The 21,271-nt window shown below is 41.1% G+C and overlaps 1 protein-coding gene across 1 annotated transcript in view; it reads left to right on the top strand.

Annotated features, from left to right (window-relative positions):
* Positions 1 to 6,482: 6,482 nt before the first annotated feature.
* The window catches only part of cops9 (COP9 signalosome subunit 9), a 46,883-nt gene continuing 32,094 nt past the window's right edge, over positions 6,483 to 21,271 (top strand). The window contains exon 1 of the mRNA XM_083995774.1: positions 6,483 to 6,492. The gene's annotated coding sequence lies outside the window, so the exon portion shown is untranslated. The remainder of the gene's footprint in view (positions 6,493 to 21,271) is intronic.

Below are 21,271 nucleotides of genomic sequence, written 5' to 3'. Positions count from 1 at the left end.
TTCCTCTCATCCACGAGTTTTTCAAACTTCCCCTTGCGTCACATACCCACATTTCAATGAGCCCTACGAGTCTATAAAAGTAGGACAAGCTGCATTTGATAAAAATCACACATTTAATTATTTTATTATTGCTTTGAAGCAGAAGTTACCTTGAATTGTTTTGAGGTATTTTATGCCTTTATTAGACAGAAAAGGAAAGTTGGAAGGGAGACTGGGGGAATGATACACGAACAGTTGTTTGGCCGATCTGGCGACCACTGGTTCAGACACATAGGACGTACTTAACCACTTAACAACCCCACCTTTGGCAACAGTTTGAACCTATGTGGCTCTCAGGCTTAAGTGAATTTGCAAAGCCTTTACAATTCTAATTTAATAATTTAATTCTCATGGTAAGTTTCATTGAATTGTGCATTTCACCCCTTGTGTGGAGACATACAGGTTCCAAAAGAGACAATCATGTCACTCCAGTCCTTGCAACCCTTCACTGGATACCTGTGAGTTTTAGGAAAGATTTTAAGATTTTACTGCTTGTTTTAAATGGTCAGGCTCCAGCATACATATCAGAAATTTTATCTCCCTATGAGCCTGATCGCTGCCTGAGATTCTCCAGGAAGGGCCTTTTGGTTCCAAAATCCCGCCACACCCTTACCTCAAAGGCTGACTGGGCCTTTCCAGCCCGTGCTCCCCATCTTGGAACTCTCTCCCCTTGGATCTCAGGTAGGCAACCTCAGTATCTTCTTTTAAATCTTTTCTTAAAACTCACTTTTATCGATTGGCCTTCCCCTTCCTATTGTAAGTTGATTGTACTGTACTTGTTGATTTTTGACTTTTTGATAAGTGCTAATAGTTATGATGATTAAAAACAATGACTAATTGTAACCTTTAGTGAGACTTCACTTGGACAACAGAAACAAAGATGTCTTGTGATAAAGTGGAAGTTACTGTTGTTTGTTGACCTTCAGTATACAACAATGTATATGAAGGACTTTTTTTTTTTTTTTTTTTTTTTACATCAAAGACAATAACTACTGTATTTTTTTTTTTTACCCTACTCGAACATGTCTACACAGTAACATTGGTAAATTAGTTTCCCTGCAGACAATTGAAACAGTTAGCAGTGGATTAATGTGGTCATTGGGCATTATGTAAAGTAACCAGAGGTACCGAATAAACTGCAGTTTGTTCATTTTCGTTTTGTGCCAACACTTCTCTTGTTGCTGATTTTCTATTTCAATATAAATGTACATACATTTCTCTGTGATGGGAGCACATGAAATAACCTAAACAAAAATAGTTTGAGAACAAGAATGCTACCTGTTGTGATATTTATTTTGTGAGACCCACACAGTTGATTCTGGAGGTTTCTACATATGTGTAGTGTGTTGTGGATGCAGCAACTGGTGATAAACACCTCACTCACCTCCCTTAGCAGGGGTCACAGTCCATAGGAGCCTCCACATCAGCAGATACCTGGTAGCGCTGCCGCCCCTCATCCTCTGAATCCTGTCTGCTCTGCTAATGCAACAGTCAGTCATTCATAATTTATGTTTTCAAGTTCTGCTTTTTTATTCTGTTGGCAAAGTGAAATGGGGAACAAGAATGCTGGACACAGCAAAACATCCAACTGGTCGAGAATCAAACTGTCAATCTGCTGTGATGCTCTATTATGCTCCCATGGGACACACTACACCCACCCACCCAACATATCACCCCCAGAACAGGTCTAGAAAATAATCTAAAGCAAAACTGTCCTGAGGGGACTTCAGCTCTGGTCTGGTTCTTCATGATCTGACTGAGGTTGTGTGAGTTATTAATTGAGATAAGATGAAATGATATTATACAGAGACTCACATTAGAAATATAAACACAATATTGTAATGTGGTTCGGAATTCTGCCAAATATTACACAATTATTATTTGATCAATAAATAGGCTATATTGCAGATGACATGGCTGAATTGGTTCCTCTAACTCACTGCCTTAAAGTTAACATGGGTTTTCAGAAGAGAAAACTGCTAATGTGTGTCAATGTTGCCAATGAGGAATTTCACTAATGGCTATGTTTTGCTACTCCTGTCAGCATTAAAAGCTATTTACTTCTGAGTCTGGAGAAAATGTTGCAAATTCAGCATCTCTATCATGTTCTCATATCTGCACTTTTTAATGATAAAAATAAAAATAAAAACTGTCAGTATGATGTAACTTAGCATTGCACATAACAGAAATACACTTTAAAGTCAAACTTATTTGTACATCTCAAGTTTTATTTCAGATTTCATCCATTCATTAGCTAAAGGGCTTCAGGTGACATGTCTGATGTGTACTGATTAAACGGATGCCTCTGTTCCAGCTGTTTCTTCTTTTTGTCTTCACTGTTTATCTGAATGAAGCATCAGGACATGAGCTAATAATAATAATAATAATAATAATAATAATAATAATAATAATAATAATAATAATAATAATAATTACTTAATAAATTAACACAACACCCAAGGTAACCTTACAAATAAAAAAACAATAGCAAAAATAAATGTAAAATACAATAGCAAAAGAAATATGTAAAATACAAAGAAGATACACGTGGCTATATAAGGAGGATAAAACAGTTGCGGGAGTCCAGAATACGGATGTGTCCAGAATACGGATGGCAGGAACAATATATTTATGAGCTGGAATCTGCTTCCTTCCATGTCTTAAACTTCTTAAAAAGTGCAAGTGCTGTTCTTGTCCATATCTAACTGATATTCCCAATCATTTGAGCCAGTCAGACCTCAGCAGGGCGCAGTGTGACAGGGTCCTCAGAGGAGTGAAGGTCTGTGGAAGAGCTTTTTATATCCTTGCGAGATGTTTCTTTACCTGTATGTTATTTATATTCAATATCCCTGCAGACAAAATGAAATAAAATCCAGCATCACAAATGTAGAAAGGTAAAAACAAAAACAGTCCTTCAGTATTATATTTCTTTTTCAGTGTAAAGATCAGTATCTGCAGAGCAAAACAAATCATCAAGGTGATAATGTCTAAATGAATGACGTCTGGGAGAAGTACATAATCTGTATTTGTTTTTGTTTGTTTTTTTATTAGAGTTTTATCTTTTTAATCTAAGATATTAATCTAAATCAACAAACAGGTTGAAATAAAACATGTAACCAGAACATGATTTTACCTTTTTTCTTTTTATAGTGCAGTACCAGGGCAATTAATGCTGACGTTGCTACTGTGGTGAAAATGATGATCACAACCACATGATTTCTTTTCCCTAAAACGGGAAAACATAAATTGGTAACTTTAACTGTCTCATGATGATGTTTTGTGTTTTGATTGTTGCAGGTCATATCACAGATGACAACAGTTCACACTGTCTCACCTATCCTGAGGACAGTGTTGGTTATCAGCGTCTCCTCAGCATCTCTCAGTTCACAGGTGTATGTTCCCTCATGATGTGAAGATAAGTTCTGTAGCATGAGGCTGCCTGACTCTGACACACCCTTCACCTGCTGCCTCCACTCCTCTGAGACTGTGTAGAGGACGTCAGCTCTGGTCTGAGTCAGGATCATCTGACTCTGGTTGAATCTCCAGGTGAGACCAGAGAAGTTGGTGTTTAAGGTGGAGCAGGAGATTGTTGCTTCATGGTAGGACACAGTGATAGAAACACAGAAACACATAAAAACAAGCAAAAAATGTGAATGAACCAGTAGAAGAAAACAGCATGAAATTAGCAAATTTGTACAGTTCTGGGTTGAAAGAACTTGCTCACTGACCTGTCTTTGACAATGTGACTCTCCTCCAGTTACTGCCAGTGCTGATGTTGCAGCTGTAATAAACATCCTGTGAAACTTGTTTTAGAGACAAAAATAGCATTGCATACCTGAGGAAAGGAAGGAGCTCTAAGGTAAATGAACTACAAGTTAAAGCGGCACTTTTTTCATAATTATTTTTTTCTATCTTGTAATTATCTTCCATGGGATTTGTTGTTAACAAATGGGCAGTGCAGATACAGTGACAGAAAAGGTTCATACACAGTGAATAGTCAGAGGTTTTTCAGTCAGTCCTGTGTGAATGACAGACTGATGAGGTTACAGCGCCCTCTGCTGGTTGGACACTGAAAACACTGCTCATCTGATGTCTGTAAAATCAAAACATTTGAGAAAAATATCCAATTTAATGAGCTGAAGTCGTCACGCTTTTAACCTATATGGTACTTTTATTATGCAGATATGTACATGTAAAATATCAAACACACAAACAGTGAAGTACAAGAGCTTCCTGTCCCATCTTATACAAATAGGACAAAAGAAGAGCGTTTATAGGTTTTCGGTAAAGAGGGCAAGGTCAAGGTCACGTTTATATTTGGAGCACCTTATAACAACCTAGGTTGACCAAGGTGCTTTACAAAAAAGAGGGCAAAACAACAACAACAAAAGGTTAACTGAACAGCCTGTTCAGTACAAAAACACCACACAGACTGCAATCCACCAAGCACCTCTGCACAACATCTGCAGCTGCAGCAGGTGTTACCAGGTTCACTCAGCAGCTAGTTGCCTTGGATTTGATGATGTAGCCTCAGTCATGAGTGAACTGACCTGGCAACCCCACAATGCTGTAACTGCAACCAAAATTACCTAATACACCACACTGTATGAAGTAAATGTCTGATTTTTCCCCCCTTCTTCTTTAAACACTGTTAAAAACGATCTCTAACAAACAAGCCCTAAACAGTGGCAGAAACTCTCCAATTTCTCTGAGTCATTGCTACTTAAAATGAGCTGCATTTCTGCTGTAGTTTGTGGACTTGAAACTGAAAAATATGTGTTTTCTGAAATATGGCTCTGATGTTGCAAATAGCAGCTCACTAAATGTCAGACTGTTCCTTCAAACACCCGGAAAAAACCTCGCTTCAATTCAATAAAAAAACAAACAAAGAAAAAAAAACCTGAAGTTTAGAAAAAATTCTGAAAAAACAAGCTATGTGTATGTATGAATATTTCTGAATTCTGATTGGTCAGCAGATTACCTAGACATCATATTTTACCCCCCTTAAACAAGCAGAGGATATATAGATATAGATAGGATATAAGATAAAAACAGAGCACCTGAGGTCTGTCACATAAATCCTCAACCAACACACTAAAAACAGTTGGGTTAAAAAATAACCCAATTTTAACCCAAATGTTGGGTTGAATAAGGACCAAACCCAACATTTGGGTTATTTTAACCCAACAGGTTGAGTTATTTTTTTGACCCAACTTTTGGGTTGAATTATTTAACCCAAGAGTTGGGTTATGTCAACTACAACGTTGGGTTATTTTTAACCCAACTATTGGGTAGTGTATAAAGTGCTTGCTCAACCCAATAGTTGGGTTAAAAATAACCCAACGTTGTAGTTAACATAACCCAACTCTTGGGTTAAATAATTCAACCCAAAAGTTGGGTCAAAAAAAATAACTCAACCTGTTGGGTTAAAATAACCCAAATGTTGGGTTGGTCCTTATTAAACCCAACATTTGGGTTAATGTTGGGTTATTTTTTTTTAACCCAACAGTTTGGTTGTTAAAAACTACAGAGAGTGCTCCAAACTTTTCTACCAAGTGACACCACTGTCACAGAAATAAATGGCAGTGGTGTCACTGGTTAACAAGTTTGGAGCGCTCCCTGCAGACCTAGATTGAAAAGTGGTTAAGTGGTCCTTCAAGTACAATTACTTATCATTACCTCTTTAAAAGAGAAAGGAAACTTCCTCGATTGATTATGTTTTAATATAAACCTTTTAAAAGTAAACGCTTGTAAAAAAAATAATAATAATAATAATATACACTTTTAACATAATTACAGTGTTTCTCAGTGAAAAAACAGGTAAAACAGTATGATATAGCACAGCACAGAATTTTATTGCAAAGTTCAACTTCACAGTAACTGCCAGAATTTCACCATAACAAATATGGTAACACATGAGGAATTACAGTTTGTCAGTATAGATTTAACAGGCAGCAACTGCTTATCCTGTATAAATGATATCACAAACTAAGACCATTGTGAACCCGAGTAAGAACATCATTGATAAACTGAAAGAAACTCTTTTTGCATTTACACATTCTGTGAAAAACAGGACTGCTCCAATACCTTGTCCACAGTGTTGAGATCTTGAAAAAACAGCATGTGTCCATATATGAAGGATAATCCATGGTGAAAGAAAATTAACATCATAAAGAAATTAGCCACTTGCCCTTGGTTGATCAAGAGTAATGAGTCAATAGCGCAGTCTTGGCTGTAGGGTGCTCAACACGGTGTTCTGGGAAACTGGAACTTCAAGGATTCGCAGTCACCAACTCTGCATGAGACTCCTGTTGTTCATCAGGTGTTTGGACTGGCATGATCCTCTCTGCATTCAGAAAACAGAAACATAGCAAAAGTTAGATTGATGCAGTACCTTAGCATGATGCCCACAGAGATAAACTCAGCAATCTGTTGCTCCAATGAGCTAGCTAAGCTAACCTAAATACAGATGCATCTCCTCAAACAATCAGACAGTCACCACATTTGGTTCAACACTGCTGTATAAACTTATTAAAAATGATTTTTTTGGCATTTGGCAACTAAACCACAGCTTACCTGTGATTAACCCTGACAAGACTGGTGTCAGAGTCATTGGTCCAGACTTGACTGAAGACAGGTGGGACAGTAGCATGGTGCGATGTTCAGGAAACTGTAACTTTGAACAGGTGGTGTCATTGTTTCTGCTGGAAGATTCCCAGGGTCTCAATCAGGTGTTTACTGTGGACTGGCATGATCCTCTGTATAAGCAGACAAAGAACAATGAGGAAGATTGTTATCAGTCATAACTCAATTTTATCTATTTAATGATTCAATTTACAAATGTACTCACTGCTTAGTGTTGATAATGCTGAAGACAAATCAGTTTGCTGGCCATGCCACATTCCTGCAAAGTTGGCTGCCTTGCATTCTCCAGCTGCACCATGCTGTGGAGAAGGTGAAATGATTTTGTATTCATTAGATTCACATGACGTCACTGTGTTCCTGCGCCGCCATATTTGTGTCCGAATCAGGGCAACCTGGGCACAGATCATGTCACGTTACCAGAACAAGTGGAGTAGTAGGAGCAAATCAGCTAGAGACCGAAAATTGACGTTATTTGAAAGATGCCAGGATTATATTGTGCTGTTGACTGTGATAGCAGTCGCCAAAAAAACCCCGGACTGCAGTTTTATTCCATCCTAAAAGACGTTAAGTTACAGGCGGAATAAATGGTTGACTGCAGGCAGTCTATCAGTGGCAGCATGGGCTGTGACAAGTCTCACTAAAAGAGGGGATTCACTTTTTTTTTTAATAACATGGATATATTGAATTCTGCATTTTGATTACTTTCTTATTCACTGATTCTGCATTTAGGGTCTTTTATTTCTGTATAACACAGACCGTTGCTAAGTAAAACGGGCCGTTGCTAGGGACGCCGCTCTGATCAGCGGAGCAGGGCAGAAGAACTATCAAGGATTTTTACCAGCTTCAGACTAATTGTGATGTTAGAAAAATGACTTGTAGCTTGTTAGAGGGAGAGTGGAGGCTCTCTGCCTCCCTCACCGCTGCTGGAAACCAAACCTGCGATCAGAGCGGACAGAGCGCACGGGCCAGCGCAGTGTCACAGCTGTGACCAGCTGTGTCTGTGCCACCACGAGTCCGTGACACAAACGTGTCCCGTAACCGTCATCTCTTATGACAGACAGGACTGCATAAATGCGCACATCGTAACATTTATGATAATTCATCAATCTACTGATTGATTATCAAAAGCTCGTTGAAAACAACTACACACGAGTCGACCGAGAGGAGGGTGAGGAGCAAACAGCGGAGAAGTGACCGGACTAAGGACTTTGATCAACATTACGTCTCAAATTAATTAATTAATTCATAAACTGTGTAATAAGTGGGATAATATAGAGTTTGTCTGTTGTTATAGAGATATAAACCCAGACAGGATGTAAGAAACCCTGTCATTTTGTCAAGAAACTGTCATTTCCATCCTGTGGTTTGCATGCTGTCATATGAGGAGACCTGTCAAATCGGACACAAATATGGCGGCGGTCCCTTCGACGTGATGTCACTGCAAAGGTGTACAACGAAGGGATGGTACAAATTTGTATGTTCAAATAGACAGTGGTTGAACACAAAATTGCCATAACTCATGCTCTACTTCATGGATATCGGACCAAGGACACTTTTAGCCTGGTGTATTTTCCCTCTTCTCCATAAACAGAGTAACAAATACCTTTTACAGTAATGTGTGATGTTGGCCTCCATTGGGAACTTCTGGAGGCCGCTCCTCCAAGAGAGCAAGGCTCCTCTTCAGACTGTCTCTCTCCATGTGCTAGCTTCCACATACTTTACTCTGATTAGAAAACACAAAAACAGTATAACATTAGGCTACAGTACACACAGTTTACTCTCTGGTCTGGTCTCTCATGCTACAGTAGTTGGTAATACAGAGGTAGTAACATCCAGACATACACACAAAAAACGGCCTGTTTGCCAAACAAAAGCTGAACATAAAACAGGTTTTCTTTAGCACAACATGCTAACCTGAGTGCAACAACAACACATAATGCTGACAGCAGAGGACCAGCCATGAACGGTGCTTCACCACCGGCTGTGAGCCACTGACCCACTCTCCACGGCAGGTGAGCCCCCGTGGGGTCAGTGGCTTATTGTTCTTCTGTTCGGCCATTTTCTTTATACTTTTGACACTTAACTAGTCCTTCATACTTTGTGCTATTTCAACAATTCTCACATCAAAATGTTCAGCATTTTCGGGACAGGTGTGCTATGACTTTTCTCTTTTTCAACTATTACTACTTTTTGCAATATTCAACTATTTCTGATTTTTTTCCCCCCATAGAGAATGCATTGGAACTAGGGATGCCCCCAAATAGTCGACCAAGCACTGGTCGACCAAAAAATCATTAGCCGACCAAAATTTCATTGGTCGATTGGTCGCAGGAAGAAAAAAAAAACATTTGGAGCCGTGTCTTGTCAAAATTAAGCCAACATCAATGACTGAACTGTATAGGAAAGGTTATGGGGCTTTTATTTTGAAGGGCCAGATACAGGAAGTCGTGACGTGACACTTTTTTTTTTTTTTTTTTTACAAGGCACGGCGGTCTCTCTCGTATCACCGCTGTCACCATTAGCGGGTGCTGTCTGAACCCCGGTCCCGTCCCACAGCGCTCACCGCGGTCAGTCTCAGTGTCACGGAGCGGATCCATGATAGTCCCCGCTGCAGTCAGAGACCCGCACCCATAGACACATGTCTATGCCCGCACCGCTCCACGCCGCGGACCCCCACCCCCGCACCCATAGACATATGTCTATGCCCGCACCGCTCCACGCCACGGACCCCCACCCCCGCACCCCCGTCCCACAGCCTGAGCTCAGTAACTTTTTACCCTCCTCATCTACTGTGTTTATTGGTGATAAACGGGCATTCTGCCGGTAATAACGGTGAAACCCGACCGGCTTGTTGTTGAATCTCGGACCCAACACGGCCGGAGTCACGAGCATTAATCAATTAAAGCAGAAGTAAGTGATATATTTGTGTTAATATAAGTCTTAAATAGTTATATCTTCCGACAGCAATCACTTACATAGAGTGTTTGGTCTGAAACACGGGTCTGTCAGTCACTCTGCTCTGCTCTGAGCCGAGGAGAAAACATTTATCGTATCCTACAGTTTTTATCCAATGAGGAGAGAGAACGGCATGCAGGGCTGTGTGTGCAGCCAAGGGACGCCGTGAATGTGGTGACGTAGGGACGAGGACTGTTATGGTGCGTTCAAGGAAACTCGTATTTTTCCGACTGTGAAGTTGTATCAGTTTGATCTGGTACGAGTTCACCGGTCGGAAGTTACGAGTGGCCGTTATAGTGACTTTCACCGGTAAAACAGGTCGGAAAAACACGAGTGGGTTGCCTGGAACGCTACAAAGTCGTAAGTTGTGACTTGAAGCTGTAATTTACGATTTCAAAAGCCTGCCTGGAACGCAGCATTAGCAAAAACGACCGGACCACTTACTTCTGCTTTAATTCTCAACCTGACCGCGGGCAAAAAAAAAAAAAAAAAATTCCCTCAAGGTGGGGGGTCGATTAGTCGACTAATCGCCATAAGTGACGACTACTGGTCGACCAACAAAATCTTTGGTCGGGGGCAGCCCTAATTGGAACAGTCTTGAAACTCTTCAAATCTTCTTACTTCTTTCAGCCTTTAAAGTGTCCACATACTTTCAGCTATAGAGACTTCATTCAAATTCTGAGCTGTAGACAAACTTCTAATGTATTCATCCTGTATGTACAACTTTTTCATAGCTTGTACCGTTTTTGAGATAAATCCTTTAAAAGCACATGAGGATTTCTGACAAATTTCACACTTTTCAATGAGTGTGTATGGGGTTGGGTCAGAGTGAGTGACATCATCGTTAGAGTGAGAGGGATCGAAAAAACATTCAGGATTTTTTCTGGATAAATTGCCAGCACGGCCACAAATTAAACTCTAGACACATGATTTCCTCACTGTTTGTAGCCACACTTGTCGTGTCTCATTTGATGTGCTCAAAACAGCAGACAGACTTACAGAATTGTCTCAGTGAGTCTAATTGTGCAGCTAGACCCGCTCCAGTGGCTCATTGACTTCAATAGAAAAGTAGGAGCAGATTTTTTAAGAAAAGGAAAAAGGACCCCCTTTTCTAACTAGCCAGCTTGAGAAAAGTATTTGTCCTACAAACATTTAATGCACATCAGAATGCTCAGGAAGGTCTCCTTGCCCAGATAGTCTCTACCACATTCTGATAAGAGGTACGGTTCTCTGTTTTTTGGCTGTCATTAGGAGAGCTGCGCCGAGCTCAAAACTGACTGTTCTGCTCCTGCTCTGTTGTGCAGGTGGCACACACACACACACACACACACACACACACACACACACACACACACACACACACACACACACACACACACACACACACACACACACACACACACACACACACACACACACACTCAACTATTGTACTTGTATTGTTCTGGCTATGTGCTGGTCCATAGAGTCAAAGGAGGTTGGTCCTCCTCTATTTTTTAGAGGCCAGATGAACATCAACATATTTTTTAGAAAGAGTAACTGGTCCTTCCTCCCTCCTCCTCTTCTCCATCCTTCCGCCTTCTTTCTCTCCCTCTCCCTCCTCTTCTTCTCCCTCCTTCCTCCCTCCTTCTTCTCCCTCCTCTCTCCTCCTCCTCCTCTTCTTCTCCCTCCTTCTGCCTTCTTTCTCTCCCTCCTCCTCCTCTTCTTCTCCCTCCTCCTCTCCCTCTCCCTCCTCCTCTTCTTCTCCTTCCTCCCTCCCTCCTCCTCCTCTTCTTCTCCCTCCTTCCGCCTTCTTTCTCTCCCTCTTCCTCTTCTTCTCCTTCCTTCCTTCCTCCCTCCTCCTCCTCTCCCTCTTCCTCCTCTTCTTCTCCTTCCTTCCTTCCTTCCTCCCTCCCTCTCTTCTTCTCCCTCTTCCTCCTCCTCCTCTTTTTCTCCTTCCTCCCTCCTCCTCCTCTTATTCTCCCTCCTTCCGCCTTCTTTCTCTCCCTCTTCCTCCTCCTCTTCTTCTCCCTCCCTCTTCCTCCTCCTCTCCTTCCTCCTCCTATTCTTCTCCCTCCTTCCTCCTCCTCCTCCTCTCCCTATCCCTCTTCCTCCTCCTCTCCTTCCTCCTCCTATTCTTCTCCCTCCTTCCTCCTCCTCCTCCTCTCCCTATCCCTCTTCCTCCTCCTCTCCCTCCTCCTCCTCTTCTTCTCCCCCTTCCTCCCTCGTTCTCCTCCTCCTCTTCTTCTCCCTCCTTCCTCCTCCTCTTCTCCCTCCTTCTGCCTTCTTTCTCTCCCTCTTCCTCCTCCTCTTCTTCTCCCTCCTCCTCTTCCTCCTCCTCCTCTTCTTCTCCCTCCTTCCATTTTCTTTGTTTCCTTCTGTCCTTTTCTTTTTTCTTTCTTTCTTTCTTTCTTTCTTTCTTTCTTTCTTTCTTTCTTTCTTTCTTTCTTCAGCTCATTCAGCATTGTTTCAACAATTTCTTCAGCTCATTCAGCATTGTTTCAACAATTTCTTCAGCTCATTCAGCATTGCTTTCAGCATTCACACCATTTCCATTCTTGGAAATGTTTTTTCTAGTTCTGTGAGTGAACATCAGTTGTGAACCCTGTTCGCATTTAGCATCAAACACAGGCTATTTTAGAAGGAGGAAATCTCCACATCTAACGTTAATTGACTCCAAACTTATCCCTGCTGCTATGATAAACTACTAGCATTGTTAACTTTTTTTCTCTTTTTTTGCATTAACATTAATCGGTGCTGCGGCAGCAGCATGTAGCTCATCCTCACACATCCACTTTTAGCGTTAGTTAAAGGCCAAAGTAACACAAATATACTCATTTTAAAATACTTACAGTGTATCTGTAGCTTTGCCACGGACAGTTGGTATCGATCCAGCCTGAGAAAGTCCAGTCCAGCGGTGCATGGACCCTTGTACCTGAAGCAGTCAGACTATGCCGACTGAAGTTGGGGCAAATAAAATTAAAGCAGAAGTAAGTGGTCCGGTCGTTTTCGCTAATGCTGCGTTCCAGGCAGGCTTTTGAAATCGTAAATTACAGCTTCAAGTCACAACTTACGACTTTGTAGCGTTCCAGGCAACCCACTCGTGTTTTTCCGACCTGTTTTACCGGTGAAAGTCACTATAACGGCCTCTCGTAACTTCCGACCGGTGAACTCGTACCAGATCGAACTGGTACGACTTCACGGTCGGAAAAATACGAGTTTCCTTGAACGCACCATAACAGTCCTCGTCCCTACGTCGCCACATTCACGGCGTCCCTTGGCTGCACACACAGCCCTGCATGCCGATCTCTCTCCTCATTGGATAAAAACTGTAGGATACGATAAATGTTTTCTCCTCGGCTCAGAGCAGAGCAGAGTGACTGACAGACCCGTGTTTCAGACCAAACACTCTATGTAAGTGATTGCTGTTGGAAGATACAACTATTTAAAACTTATATTAACACAAATATATCACTTACTTCTGCTTTAACCCATGTCTCTTTGGCTGGGGGCAATATGATGGAGCGTGAGGGTTTGTCTCCAACAGAGCAGCTTTCCGGTTGTGATAGCGCTCCGGCCGTCACATAAAAAAAGAGTAAATAACGGATCTCCACAGGTAGCTGTGGTGGTGGGTGGAGATAGCATTTTTCAAATGAACCGGCCGGTTACGTCACATAATTACCCAACCCTTAACCCAAAAAATGGGTTACTCACTGAAAAATAACCCAATTACTTGAACAACCAAATTGGGTTAAATTCATAGCCCTATAACCCTGAAAATGGGTTACACCCATAGACTGTAAAAATAATGGACGTAGTGTCCGTGACGTCACCCATTGGTTTTGAGGAGTCTGTTTTGTGCCGCTACTACGGGGGTTTGAACCGCGCCATGTTGGATTCTACTTGCCATATTTGGAGCGGTGCGGCCGTTGGCCGGCCGAGAGCCCGCCCACTGGCCTCGTAGCAGCGGTCGCCGGACCTGTCACTCAACGGTTCTGCTCCCTAATTGGCCAGAACTTTAAACCTAATAATAGTAAAACGGTAGAGTTTAAAAAAAATTCACCCCCCTCAGAGTGTGTGCGGGGGTAGAAACTATCGATTGAGACCAAAAAAATAAAATGTACCAGGCTGTAAATATGTTTTTTTAAGCTGTAAAATCGGCTATTTTAACATGGGGCTCAACTGGAGTTGCTCCCTTCTTGGTTACACCCAAGGGGGCAGTTGTCGGTCTGAGAAGTGAAGCTCACTTCCGCATTCAAAAAGCTGCAATCCCCTCGGCTGTCGCTGGGGGCTGGCTCCAGAAGGGAGCAACTCCAATCGAGCCCCATGTTAAAATAGCCGATTTTACAGCTTAAAAAAACATATTTACAGCCTGGTACATTTTATTTTTTTGGTCTCAATCGATAGTTTCTACCCCCGCACACACTCTGAGGGGGGTGAATTTTTTTTAAACTCTACCGTTTTACTATTATTAGGTTTAAAGTTCTGGCCAATTAGGGAGCAGAACCGTTGAGTGACAGGTCCGGCGACCGCTGCTACGAGGCCAGTGGGCGGGCTCTCGGCCGGCCAACGGCCGCACCGCTCCAAATATGGCAAGTAGAATCCAACATGGCGCGGCTCAAACCCCCGTAGTAGCGGCACAAAACAGACTCCCCCAAACCAATGGGTGACGTCACGGACGCTACGTCCATTCTTTTTACAGTCTATGGTTACACCCTGGAAAAATAACCCAACACCAATAACCCAGAAATTGGGTTACAGAAATAACCCAACATTTTTTAGTGTGAAGGAGTGTAAAGCAGCATTTTAATATTTTCTTCAGCCTTCATCTCTATTTGTTAGCACCATATAACAAAAGATTAATTACCTGACAGACAGCTTGAAGCCAAACTGGCTAAGGACAAATACAATAATTCACAGACAGAGAAACATATATACACACTTAAAAATGCTGGGTTATTTTCATAACCCAACTGCTGGGCAGCTGTGGATTTTGAGCTGATTGGGTTGTTTTTATCCAAGGTTGGGTTAAATATTTTGACCCAACAGATTGGGTTGATTTTCCCGACCTGAGATTATCCAAGGTTGGGTTAGGCCTAAATATTTTAACCCAACAGTTGGGTTGATTTTCCCGCCCTGAGATTTCGACAGTTGAGATTTCGACAGTTGGGATTTCGACAGTTGAGAGTACACCTCACTCTCCAGCTTCAGACCACAGAAAACAATGTAAATGGTAAGTAAAACTTAAATTATTAGCCTACAGGTTTGGTAGTTTAATGTGGTAGCCAAATAGTTGTGTCTTAGTGTTACTTAAAAACTTCCCCTCACTCTGGACTAGGCTAGGTTATTTTCCGAGTTGCTTGCTTGCTCGCTAGCTAATTATTTTTCAACTGATAAAATGGTTTCCATCGCAGCAGCAGCAGCAGCAGCAGTTGTCAGGGCCGTGAAGGAGAGGAAATGACAGGAGTTTTAACGGACAGGAGGACTGTGGTGAGTTGGGAAGTGGGTGTTAGCCGATAATATAATACATCCATGGTGTTAGCAGCGGATGCTAACCGCTAGCTCTAGGTGAAGTTAGCATCGAGCTAGCTGAACTTTTCTTTGCAGTGCTGCTGCTGCTCAGAGAAAGAGACATGCTAGCAGCACTGGCTAACATCCAGGATAGCTGGTGGGGCTATTAGCTCTCCTACTCTGCTGCATCTGTCCATCAAAGTCTGAGTGTAGGGATATTTTTCTGTTAGCTGTGTGTGTGTATTCAGTTGTGATAACATTAATGTGTGCTGAACCGTTAGTCGTTAAAAAAAACGTCTTTGGTCGTTAGTGGGGGGGGTTAACGCACGTCGCCATAGTGACTGATGTACCGGTATAACATTATTGCGGTCTTTCTTTTCTCTGCCCATAGTGAGAAGTGCTTGCAAATGATGTGGCCTTGTCTCATGGACACTCCAGGCATGGTGAGTTTACATCTACAATGTTTGTGTGTTGCCCTGTCTAAAATTCATATATTTTATTTCGACTTCTGGCTAAAAATCAAGGAATCCCTCATCCCAAAATTCATATAGGACCCTGTTTAAAAATTAATGGAATAAATAAATAAATATTTTGAAAACATTATTGTAAAAATAGAGTTCATGATTTGATTCTACCATATGGGCTTCAACAGGATGGGTATTTGAAGGGTTAAATGCAGAGATGCATAGTTTATTAGCTGTGCACATTCAGCTAATTTGATTAAAATAAGGACAGGAACATATCAGTGGTAAAAGATAAAATAATTTAATAGTTAATGGTATTCTAAGTTCATAGTTACAAACAGTTCAAGTTCATAACTTCTGTTAAAATACAGTAGTTAAAAACAAGTTCATAGATATTAACGCTTCATTATAACGTACCCAGGTGCCTACCCAGTGTACAGATATTATAGCTACCTGGGATGGCTGTTACATGTGCCTAACACCCCCCTCCCCACCCCCACCCCCCTTTTTTGCTCAGGGTTTTGCAGTGATACAGCCAGTGTTCTGAAAGAATGTCTGAGAAATGGATCCCGGAGTTGGCTGAGAAGATCATTTGTATGGCCAGGAAGGAGAAGACTGGAGACCCTCTTGCAAACATCGATTCACTCTCAGCAGGTATTCACATAGAGCTGGTGTAAGTCAGCAGTGTGAGTTTGAGATCATGCACGTCATAGTTTGAATTGACGTCTGTCAATCATCATTATACTGTGCTAAGTGGAATTGACTGGTCATTTTTAGCATGTACAGAAATGTGCTTAATGGACTAAGACTCCAGATACAGCACTGGGCATTACCTGTAGAGTTGAACCTAACCTGGTGTACAAACTAATTTTTGAATCTTGTTTTTTTTTTTCTTTATTCTTTATTCTTCAGCCCGGAACAAACATGGTGCAGTGCCTGGCGACCGCAAGCAGTAGCACAGACTACCTGTATGTCCCCATGCTAGGGAGAAGCATCAGTGGGATAGCCTTGGAGCACCCATCTCTATCGGGTGCGGTGGATGGGGTATAGTTGTTACTGATAATAATCTATAAATCTATAAATAAATAATTTGCCAAAATATGTAGACTGAACATGTGAAGGGGGCAAAAAGCTATATGCACTTTGTTTTTTTCTTTTCCTTTCCTTTTTTAATATGCAAGTTATTGTATGTTTAGCACTTAAATCAATGCACTTTGCATTAATTTTATGATCCAGCAATGTTAAAAATGTATTCCACTGTTTTAAAGTGAATTTCATCTGAACTTGAAAGTTCCTTTTACTTGTATGGTAATAAAATAATGAGCATTATGTACTTGTTTCATTGAATCATTTCAGGTTTAATAACAAATTCATTGTGCAATGCTAAGGTTAATGTTCATTAATTAATGCTAATTTTGTTCTCAAACCAACATTTCCATTTTAACCCACTTCTTTGGTAACATTCACCCAACAACATGGTTGTGTTTTAGCCCATTTATTAGTTAATATATATATATATATATATATATATATATATATATATATATATATATATATATATATATATATATATATATATATATATATATATATATATATATATATATATATAATCAATATATTTCAGAGTTTAAATATAGGTTATAATAAAAATAATAATTGGTTCTATTTTAGCCCATTTATTGGATAACATTAACCCAACAGCAGAGTTGTTTTTAACCCATTTTTGGGTATACAGTCTCAACCCAACATGCTGGGTTAAGCCCATAACCCAACCCTGTTGGTCTAAAACAACCCAGCGTTGGCCAGGTCCAAAAATGGACCAGCGTTGGGTTGGGCGTTAACCCAATTTGGGTTACTTTCAACCCAACATTTTTAAGTGTGTAGGTTATATATGACTTATGTTTGTAACAGAGCTGCCTCTGTTCCTGTTCCTCTGTCTGTGAATTATTTTATTCATCCTTCTTTCTTCACTGTTCAGTCTGAGTGAATTACCAGGACATGTGATAGAGCAGAAACATGTTGTTCTTCTTGAGCTGGAGTCTGTCTCCTTCAAAAACCTCTGCAGAGCTGTAGAGTAGAAGTAGCCTTCATTAATCAGCAGGAGAGAGACGTGTTCACCAAAGTCTCCACCGTACTGAACTGGAGGTTTCCTGTTTGTGAAAGTTACTCAGAGGAAAAATGAGGATGATGATGAGGATGATGATGAAAATCTTTTGCTCAGAACTTGACGACACAGTTTGTGTACTCTCCTTCATCGCAAGTTGCTTGAGTCATTTCACTGTGTGACAGTTGAGGTTCCTGTCACTATGCCCCCAATTGATCATGCGCCCTGGCTAAATGGCCAAGGAGCTGTCCCTTTGACCAAGTGGCAAGCGCGCATGACTCCTACCCGGGAGGTGTGGGTTCAATCCCCGCCCAGGCCCTCTTCACCTTGCCACAACTGTAGACAAACAATGGAATGAAATTAAGCATCAAATACATCAGGTAGAAATCAAAGCTATCTCTCATTTATAACATCAACAGAATAACACAAACCATCACAGTGATCATGTTTCCATCAGTTTGGATATTTCATCTTATGTCTGGGACAACAGTTAATTACAAACTAGATTCCAACTGAGGGGAACAGGTTCAATTGATATGTTTATGAAATTATATGTTTATAAACCATACGTGCTTTTGAAAATGACCTTGGAAATTAGACACAGCAATAGGATATAAGGATAACTTGAAAGTGCATTGGTAATATGAAAGGTCTACTCACCTTGACTGAGGCCTGTTGTATCCCTGTTGACCTGAGAGATGTTCAGAGTCAAAGAAACATCATCATTACAATTAACAAACAGGAAATTGATTAATTAAAGGTCCCATATTATACTCTTTTTTTTAAATCAATTTCACATAGCTGTCAGACATCCAACTACACTGTATTCTAAATGTATTGACCCAAACTGATCCGTGGTCCTGAATTTCAGCTGTCTAAAAGTCGCTCAAATGAGCTCTTCTGAGAACAGGCTGTTTCTGTGCCTGCACCTTTAAATGCTAATGAGCTCTGTCTGTCACAGCCTGCCTTGCCTGTGTAACCAAAATGTTATTTTACCTTGTTTTCTTCTACAGCCCAGCACCAGGCCAGCTATCACTGCAACAACAACAACAGCAACAGCAGCTACCACCCCTCCTATAATGACTCGCTCATTGGCTGAATCGCCTGAAACCGAAAAAGGATCAGTTACTTGAACTGCTCCACATCATGGTCTTTTTGTTGTTTTGATTGTTGCAGATCACAGATATTATAGATAATAGCAGTTTCTCACTTGATGGTCTCTCACGTGGACTTTCCTCTATCCTGAGGACAGTGTTGGTTATCAGCGTCTCCTCAGCATATCTCAGTTCACAGGTGTATGTTCCCTCATGATGTGAAGATAAGTCCTGTAGCATGAGGCTGCCTGACTCTGACACACCCTTCACCTGCTGCCTCCACTCCTCTGAGACTGTGTAGAGGACGTCAGCTCTGGTCTGAGTCACGATCATCTGACTGTGGTTGAATCTCCAGGTGAGACTGAAGCCTGTGATGGAGGTATCTGTCGTGGTGCAGGCGATTGTTGCTTCAGGGTAGGGCAGAGCGACAGAGGCTGAAAGATGTAACACAGAAACACACATTTTTCATTAAAATTGAGGAAAATAACTTCATAGGTCTTAAGAAAAGTAGACTACTGACCTGGTGTAAACAAAGTGACTCTCCTCCAGTTTCTGCGAGTGCTGATGGTGCAGCTGTAGATCAGATCATTATCTGAATGTATCAGAGAACCACTGATGTTGTAGAGCAGCTGTTCAGTCTTCTGTTTAGTGGTTTTCTGCTGGAGATTTAAGTTGGATGGCGGTCTGGTGGACCAGGTGAGTTCAGGCTCAGGGTAGATCCCCTCTGAGCTGCAGGTGATGTTGTCTCCAACCTGCTGGAGGTCGACTTTAACCACTGGAGCTGCAACCAAAACAAACTTTATTTGCTTTATATATAGTTGTTTGATATAAAAAGGCAATGTGCAGGGTAACTGTTGCTCAACTGTTACACACAACACATTACACTTTATATCAGAGAGAGAGAGAGAGAGAGAGAGAGAGAAATGTATAATTTATTACACAGAACAATAGAGGTTTTCCCTTTTGTGCAGTTGTTCATGTAACTACCAGGCCTCACTCTAACTTCTTTCCACAGGTGTAATGTGTGTCTTCTTGTTTAGATAAACATTTTGAGGTCGGTCCTGATTTGTTATTTAACAGTAGAATTAAACTAGAAAAAACATTTCCAAGAATGGAAATGGTGTGAATGCTGAAAGCAATGCTGAATGAGCTGAAGAAATTGTTGAAACAATGCTGAATGAGCTGAAGAAAGAAAGAAAGAAAGAAGAAAAGGACAGAAGGAAAGAAAGAAAATGGGAAGGGTATATGGAGAAAGAAAGAAAGAAAGAACAAAAGGACAGAAAGAAAGAAGACACAGAGAGAAGGGTAGATAGAGAAAGAAAAAGGTAAGAAAAACAGAATAATAGAACATAAAGAGAATAGAGAATGAATGAAAGAGACAGAGGGGTAGTAAGAAAGAAGGAAAGAAATTGGGGTGGATAAATGAAAGAGAGAGAGATATACAGAGAGCAGTAGAAAGAAAGAAAGGGGGTAGAAACATAGAAAGAGAAAAGGAGTAGAAAGAAAAACAGAAAGAAACAAAGAAGTAAAAAGAAATGGGGTGAAAGAAAGAAAGAAAGAAAGAAAGAAAGAAAGAAGAAAAAGAGAGAGGGGGATGATAGATAGAAAGAGGTAGATGGATGGATGGATAGGGAGGGAAAGATAGAAAGAAGTTATGTAAAATACAAATGAAGATAATAGATAGATAGATAGATAGATAGATAGATAGATAGATAGATAGATAGATAGATAGATAGATAGATAGATAGATAGATAGATAGATAGATAGATAGATAGATGTTAAAAGCTGCGTCCTATGTCCTAGGCTCCACCTGTAATTGTACTACTATTAATAGAGTTGGAAAGACTAAACGTCTGAACTTAAATTCATGAGAAAAATATAAATTGTTGGAGATGTTTACACCAAAAGTATAAAATCATTGAGAGGTTGATGAATGTGAGCTGAAAACCTGTGTGTGTGTGTGTGTGTGTGTGTGTGTGTGTGAGAGTCTGACGGTCTCTCTGTCTGCGTGTACATGTGCAGAAAGCCACAGAACTCCTCTCTCCCTAATGATCTGATTGATTGGCAGCCTGCCCTCAGAAGTTACCATGGCGACTCAACTAACTGCTTACATTTTACTGTATGGCACAGTGTTGTGTTTGTGTGTTTGTCTGTTTGTGTATGTGTGCATGTGTGACTGTGTGTGAGCGTCTGTGTGTGTCTGTCTGTGTGAGTGTGATGCCTGTGTTTGTGCGTGGACATCCTCTGTCAGTCTGGTTTATCATGTGTCTGTGTGGGGCTGTGTTTAAAAACATCTTAACGAGCGGCCAGGCTGCACCTGCACTGTTCTATTTATAGACGTTGATAACGAGCTGGCCGCTACAGCTGGACCAACTGCACACAGAGTAGAGCAGAGCAGAGCAGAGAGATTTGAGCTCTGTGCAGCTCCCGAAAACAGCCCATAAAAAGAGAACCGTATACCTCTTATCAGAATGTG

Source organism: Trachurus trachurus, assembly GCF_905171665.1.
Source record: "Trachurus trachurus genome assembly, chromosome: 20".
Taxonomy (NCBI): domain Eukaryota; kingdom Metazoa; phylum Chordata; class Actinopteri; order Carangiformes; family Carangidae; genus Trachurus; species Trachurus trachurus.
Note: the sequence above shows the minus strand (reverse complement) of the source record. Positions and strands in the feature narration are given on the sequence as shown.